Below are 8,309 nucleotides of genomic sequence, written 5' to 3'. Positions count from 1 at the left end.
CAAAACTCGGGAAAATTGCTCGCTGCCTTCACAAATGCTTTTTCTGTAGCGGCAGGCATCTTAACATGATTAAAGACATCATTTGAGACAGTAATTAAGAAAGTAACTTAATTAACTTTTTAATCAGTTGAGTTAGACGGTGATGTGCAATGGGAGAATTGATCGAAGTTCTTCATTCGAATAACCCATCTCAACTTTGAGGTATAGGCCTCTAGTAATTATTGCGACGTAATGAAATTCAACCAAATTCAACGGCGAAACCGAAACTTTAGCGCCGATGAGCGCAACAAGCAGACGGTCAGGATGACGTCACTGTTCAAGACAATCGATTGCAGAGGTGTAGGATGCTCACTCATTCTGGACGTCTCAGAAAAATATGGCAGTAGCGCTCTTCCGCATTTTGGTTTCGCCCCTGACTTTGGGTGAATTTCATTACTTCGCAATTATTACTAGAGGCCGCTTTTTTGAAACCTCAAAGCTGTAACGGGTTCTTCGCATGAAGGACTCCTATTCTCCCTTTTGACATAACCGCCTAACTCCACTAATGAGAAAGTCAATTAAACGTTTTAATTACTGCCCCAAATGATGTCATCTGATCGATGGCTACAGAAGAAGCAATTGTAAATGCATCGAACAAATATCACCTTTCCCTGATTTTTTAGGATTTTGCACACATTTCTTGAAACACCCTGTATATACACATACAAACTAAAATTTTCGAGGCAGTCTGAACCCCCGCGATCTGCAGTGCATGGGTATGTCCCATAATCAATTATATTTTATTCTCAATGCATATAGTGAACAATGTCTCAAGCACTATTCAAGAAAGAAGGTAGCATGAGGATAACAAAGATAACGCAAATAAAACTAACAGCACACACAAAATAATAATATCTGGAGTTTAACGTCCCAAAACCACGATATGATTATGAGAGACGCCGTAGTGGAGGGCTACGGAAATTTCGACCACCTGGGGTTCTTTAACGTGCACCTAAATCTAAGTACACGGGCCTCAAACATTTGCGCCTCCATCGAAAATGCAGCCGCCGCGGCCGGGATTCGATCCCGCGACCTTCGGGTCAGCAGTCGAGCGCCATAACCACTAGACCACCGTGGCGGGGCCACACACAAAATAGCGCAAGCCACACGCATGCACGTATCGCAGTTCTTTTCTGGTTATTAAATGCGAAGCATTTCTTAGCGAACCTCTGGCACTTTGACCGTTTCTATCTACGTATCTATCTATCTATCTATCTATCTATCTAGCCGCCTACATCGGGGAGCTCTCATGGTCGCCCCCTTCAATTTCTGTAGACCAAAATTGGCATGGGAGGGTAAGAGGATTCGACGAATATGACTGTCGGGTCATGACATGAATAATGTGAAAATCCTGTCGCGTACGTCGTCAAACCCTTTCCTCCAGACACGTGTGGCTCAGGGTATGCGCCAGAGGTGATTGACAGTTTATATCTACCAGGAACGGCGAGAACAGACATTAAATGCGAGGGCGTTAAGAAAAAAAAAACATACATCGGCAGCATTGACGCAACCAATGGAAAGAATGAAAATTAGGATCCCAGCAGGAATCGAACCCAAGCATTGAGCATGGCAATCAGGCATTCTACCACAGAGCCACGCCAGGTCTATAAACGGGTTTGGAAAAACAGCCTATGCAGGCGTAATGTCGGTGCAACATCAATTGTGGTTGTGGTGCTTGCTATCTAATTTTACAAGAAAGCAATAAACACTACATGATACTCGATACAGGCGTCATATCAGATTAACGTCTGTGGTTATAGTGTTGGCTCCGCTTTTATAGCAGTTTAATAAACGCTAGATTTGTATTCCTATGATCCAGCAAGCTATAATGAAGCAATGCTCGACCCCGGATGAGTACATTAACGAAAGTTACGTATACACATCATCACACCGTAAAATGCACTTCGTCCGCAGGACAACGCAGTGTCCCCTTCATTTCTTACGAGGCTGTGCGATGGCCTCATGCTGACCGAGGATGATGCCAGATTGATTGACAGCCGCTTTGTAGACTATAGGCTACGTAGGCCACATACGCCCAGGTAGTCTACGAATACGACAAGCGCCATCCACTGATGTTTGTTTACGTAGCACTATCCAGGCGTATACCAGCCTCGATGTCCTCTATACATCACCAACGCGAAGTGTGACTTCAGATTCCGACATGTGGCCTGCTCTATATGGACAGACAATTTGTCGACGAAATGACCGAGGCCATGCTTGATTTCCAACAGCTGCACTATACTCCATACTTCACTTACACATGAACCCCTCGTCACCGCGATCACGACCTGATCCGATAACAGGTCACGAAGAGCTGCTGGTGCTCCCTGATCACGGGGATGATGACCTTGCTCAAGAACTGTCGAGCACTTCTTCCACACACGTACACGGGTTCTGGAAACGTGTGTGCGTTCTCCATCATAAGAAACAATTATAAGCACTGCATATCAGCTTACCGCTTCCGGTGCTGGTAATACCCACGTTGCCGTTGGCAGCGTTGTATACCCAACTGTAAACAACTGGTTATATAACACATATGCGGCTCTTCAACATATATGTGTGCGTATAAAATTTATACAAATCTTTAGCGTCATTTTGTGACGTTTCGCTCAGTAAAAAAAAAATTACGCCACAGTCACCTTCCCGCCGCATGCTTCGCATAACATCGACTCCCATGGTACGTGGGATCTGCCGAATTTTTTGTTGCCGTCACCTTATCAGATTAGTAAAATTTTGCAACAAAGTTTGCTCATATAATTAACAAGTGCAACGGATAACGCTGAATAGGCGCTAAAGTAAGATGGAACTGGCACTAAAGCTACATGTCCGCTATAAGACGATAATTGGCACTTCAAATCGATATATTAACTGTAGCTTCCATGGGGATGACGCATTACAGAAAAATAATGGAAGAATTCACCCACTACTCGGCCAATCCCCTGCATCGGGTATGAGCCATGCTTAGAGGACAGCAACAAGACGACGGCAACAGGGGCGTAGCCAAGGGGGGGGTTCAAACCCCCCCCCCCCCGAAATTTTTCAGTTTTGCTTGCGTATATAGGCACGCACACATACAAACGCACGCACGAACATACATAAAGTATGGTTGAACCCCCCCCCCCCCCGAAAAAATTTTCTGGCTACGCCCCTGGACGGCAAGGTCATTGCGGAGCGCATATTTCACACAGAATAGGCGCGACTCCCTGACGTATCGGCTTAATTATCGTCGTAGGCGTGAGCGGGGTTAACCATTAGAGAGGCAGGGAGGGCAAAGGTAGAGTTACTGTATGTGGTAACTTTAGGAGTATATAGGTAGCATATACAGTAACTCTAGGCGAAGGTTCATCGCAGCGCCCCCTCCCCCTCCTGGTCGAGTCCAAAAGACAACATGCTTCACAATGTATGAAAAAGAGGCAACCCCCCCAACCCCCATTGCCCTCCATTTGCACCCCCCCCCCCTTGCGCACGCCTATGATTATCGTTATCAGGTTTTCAGAACAGACTACAGCCGGGACGCCATATCGTATCGCTGCGGTGAGCATGCATTTGAGCGAGCAGCAACTGAGCCGTCGCGCGGCGGCCAAGCGATTCAGCGTGGTTTTCTTCGTGTGGGTGCTGCTGTCCACGGCGCTCGTCATACTCGTCGTGCCGGCAGGGCTGCTCGGCGTGTTCCTCTTCCGAGAAAAGAAGCTCGCTTGATCGGTGAGTTGGGTGGCTCCGCCGTTTGTTGCGCATCGCGTCGGTGGAGATGAATAATAATAATAACTGTCGGCGTTTTACGTCCCAAAACCACGATATGTTTATGAGTGGAGGGCTCCGGAAATTTAGACCACCTGAGGTTCTTTAACGTGCATCTAAATCTAAGTACACGGGACCGCTAGCATTTCCCCTCCATCGAAATGCGGCCAGGATTCGATATCGCGACCTTTGGCTCAGCAGTCGAGCACCATAACCTGTAGACGACCGCGGCGGGTAGCGGAGGTGAATAGTTAGAGCATTGGAGATTATCCCTCGATCTCTAAACCAGGGTGAAACGTTCGGCAACAACAGTAGCTTAAAAATAGTCAACAATAAGGCAAATAGAGAATAAAAAGAAGTTGTGCCCTTTTGCGATGACAGAAACCCTCATTGTGCTCTTCGCATGTGGGGTTCGAAGGTGGGTAAACGACCCATCTCACGAGGTTTATGCGTGTGTAAACGCACATAGGCATGGCGTGCACGGCACCGCTATATGCCGCCTTTTGTGTTGCTCCCTTCCCTATCTCGGATCGCGTTGGAGGAGGAGCTGTTCTTTTGTGCTCGCGACAAAAAAGGATTGGCGGCGTCAAGAGCGGCCTGTCTCCAGGTGCGTGCCTACGAGGCTGGGAACCGGGAGCAGAGGCTGAGGTCACTCCGCCGCTCTCTGCTCTGTGGTGGCCGACGAGCATGCTCAGGCTTGCCTGTCCCCTGACTACACCCCGACTACCCTCTCGCAGTATTTCTTCTAGACGGCCCTTCGTAAAAATGACACATTTCCTTTTGGGACAACTTGCCCGGGTGATCCCGATTACATAACGAGAAGGCCGCTAAATTGAGCAAGTTTGCATATTCCTTTATTTCGCAGCATTTAGGTGAAATTTCTTGTGGGGGTTTAGCCAAGATCAACACCATTTTATCTCAAGTGACGTTTATGCGTATTCAGTTGTCGCTGCTTTTAAGTGCATAACTGAGCAGCTTATTAGTTGTTTTTCAAGATTCCGCATTGCCTTTTCCAGGCAATGCAGAATCTTGATGTCTATGGCTGATAACGTTTTATAAAATAGAGAGTTGTTATTTCCTTTCATATTCTGACTGTTTACTCGTCACCATAGGCGTACGCACTCCTAATCGCCTAATGGGGAGGGGGGGGGGGCTGCGATGAAACTACTATTAATGGGGAACCCTGCGCACGCCTATGCTCGCCACAGCAAGAGGTAACTTTGGCTTCATTACAAAGGATGACGAGTAGCCTAGGAACGATTAAAACGATACAGATGCCGAAGCTCAATTAAGTTACCAATCACTGTCAGTGATTAACTTCTCGCGTTTCGGACCACGACCTCGCGACCTTGTTTAAATGAAGGTCGTCAATACAACGCGCGCGTCTCGATGTGGGCCAGAATGACGTAACCTTGGTGAGACGTGACGTCAACACGCGTGCCATACCAGCGTGATTGCACCTTGAAGACCTGTTGCCGCTAACCTATGAATTATGCCCGTTTCGATACAAGCCCTTTATGTGCATCGCTTTATGGCCACCGTCACCTCGGCTGTCTTTTCACAACGTCTTCAGTCTCCTGCACGACATGACTAACATTCATAACATTCAATAATCAATCGCTCTTGTCCCGTCAAATGCTTGCGCGTGCTCCTTCCTGCGTTTGTTGATATTACGCGCTGTCTGGAACTGCTTTATGAAGATGTGTGAGTGAATAGGCAATTCCAGGCTGTACCTTTGCAACGTATCGTTTTACAGCTAAGCGCTGTTTTGCCTCTGAGGATCATGTTTGTGAACCTCTCGAGGCTAGTGCGATTTCCTAACCCGGCGTAGGAGTTATGACGTATCGCCCTCTGTATTCGACTCTGTGTTTCGCCATTGCTGCCACGTTTCTAATTAAACAAGGCTGTATATGAATGTCCAGTCAGCTGTCAGTCAAGGTGGAATTTCTTATAAATCAAGGTGGCACGAGGGAGTGAACCGTGTGAACAATCAGATTGGTCACCGGTATTCGGGTGGTGAAGAAGTCATATTGCCAATGGCGAGTTTTATCCGCGCGCAATCACTGTTGCATGGTATTTGTACAACAGCGCAAAAGACAGGACTACGTATGTGCCTTTTTTTTTTCCTTGGTCCTGTCTTTTGCGCTGTTGTTCAAGTACCACGCATTTCAACCAACTTGCCCAGTCTGCTATCCTAGCTACTTCACTGTTGCAGACGTGCGGGTGCATGTTGCCACTTGCGGAAACACTTATGCGGGAGCCTGTTTGCGTGAGTGAGAAAGAGAGCTACGATCGTTCCAGCGATGGAAAGGACGACGGCGTTCCGGGAGCCGACCTTGAGAATTTCGACGCAACGCCTTCATCTATCGAGGAATGGTGTAGAAGTCGGTCTTTTCATCAGCCTTTGAACGCGAGAATGCGTGCGGAAAATAGGCACTCCTGGCCGGTCCGTATTCAAGCGACCACATTCCGTTCTCCGTCCGAGAAAGGGGAGAGGGTGCATATCTCGATAGAATGCTTCAAGAGGGATGAAGGGCTAGACAAATAAATACCGCTGCTTCCGGAAGGAGAGCGATCAGAGAGCGAGAGAGCGCATTTCTCTCTGGGCAAGAAAACCCGAGGCCGCTATTTGAGAAGCCGCTCATAGTTCCGTGGTATCCAGTGTTGTAAAATGGTCGACCATGAAAAGAGTGCCCTTTGCGGGCGAGCCGCCGAGACAGCCTGCTGACCCCGTAGTTGGGAAAGACACGCCTTCGAGCCGAACGTCAGGCCCGAAGATTCCGGGCGTGCCAGTCTCGCCGCCGTCAATGAGCACCGCACACCAGAACCAACGCGGCGTCAGCTGAAGCTGCGCGGCCTGGCGGCTCTCCCTCCGAGAAGCTGGCCTGAAGTTTGCTGGTTTGTTTGGGGACTTTCGCTCTTCCCCCCGCGGCGTGCTGCCGGCGGGGGCCGTGGTGCGCTGAACTTGTGCGGTCTCCCTCACGCTCTTCCTCTCCATACGCCGCGGTTGAACATAGTGGCACTCGACGCATTCCTCGCTGGCCCTGCCGAGCGAGCTCTCGGAAGACGGACGGAACGACCCCCCGCGCGTACGCGTACAACCCCCCCCCCCCCCCAAAACTCCCCCACGAGGGGGGAAGCCTGGTCGAAAAAAGCGGAATAGAGATCACGAGGAGAGAGACCCCCCTCTGGGAAAAAGAGAGCGGCGTGCGAAAAGGAAGGCATCCGCGTGATTCGGCGGCAGGCAAAGAAAGAGCCCTGGCCTCCTCTCCCGCGGCATGCGCGGACAGGTCCGTGGAGGTCCGAAGCACGTTGGAACACGAGGCCTCGGCCACGGAAGAAACGTGCACGCAGCAGCAGCAGTCTCCGTGAGTCCGTGTCCCCATCCGGTTGCCCGTTCCTGCGTTGTAGGAGAGCGCTGCTTCTGGGCAGTACACGCGTCGGCGCCGTCTCGCGACCTCCTTGCCGCTGGAGAGCGCGCCCGTTCTTGTTCATTGAAGTTTGGCTCCTCGTCGCTGGTCATCTTCCGATCGACGGCCGGAGCCGGCCGGACGACCTGCATTCGAGCGAGTGAGGCCCTTGCGTGCACATCGACCTACTATACTGCCAACGTGTGGACGACACCGACTCTGGCCCGCAGGTGGGTCTGCGCTGCTAAAAGTAGCTCGTTGGCGAGTTTAGGATGGCCTTTTTTAGGCACGCCCACCCTGTGTATCGAGTGTACGCTTTGCGTCTGTTGATGTTGTGTTTCAGCGTTACAGTAAACGACAGGTAGGGAATAAAGACATACGTTAAATTTCGGTTGTCAATCAAAAGAGTTCGACACTGCAGGATACCGACGAGTAATCACGCTGGAAACCCTATCTTGTGTGGTTCTTTTTCCAATCGCATTTGCAGGGGGACTCTGGGACCCCCCCCCCCCCCTCTAATTTTTTCTTGTTTTTCTCTTAGAGATATGTAGTACATACATAAGAACAAAAGAGGCTGATGACAGTAGATTCCTTATTATTCTATGCACCATCGCATCAGGAATCAGCTGCTTTTGAAATTGCGTGATAGAACACGTGACCGTCTTGTTCTCAGCTTGGTTGCCTAAACAGCCGCGAAATTAGGTTGTATTGAAGTTTATTTGCCCTGAATTTTACAGGAGCAACGTGCGCTCCTATAATTTAGGTTTGCCGTTGTGTCCGTGGCTCGTGTACTTCTATTCACGCATATAATACAGGATAAGTGTGAAAGGATGACATTTTAAAAGGACACTGGCTCAAGAACAACCAGCCGTGCTGCACTTGAAGCAGCGCGGCATTTCGACAGTGGTTTCGTTTCCGTGTAGACGCTCGCCACTTCCTTGACTTAGACCGGCGCTGCTAGAGCCCCGAAGCCCTGTTTTCTTCATCGTGGCCAGCTGATCCAGGGGATCCAATTTTAGGCCACTTCACGGCCAGCCTGCTGCGCTGTTCAAGTACCGATGGGCCGATTCGAAAGAGGCGTTTCCTTGTTCGAGGCCAACGCAATCGCGCTGCTCTTCTCTT

Source organism: Rhipicephalus sanguineus, chromosome 3 (assembly GCF_013339695.2).
Source record: "Rhipicephalus sanguineus isolate Rsan-2018 chromosome 3, BIME_Rsan_1.4, whole genome shotgun sequence".
In the NCBI taxonomy this organism is placed as follows: Eukaryota; Metazoa; Arthropoda; class Arachnida; order Ixodida; family Ixodidae; genus Rhipicephalus; species Rhipicephalus sanguineus.
This window is presented reverse-complemented; position numbering follows the sequence as displayed.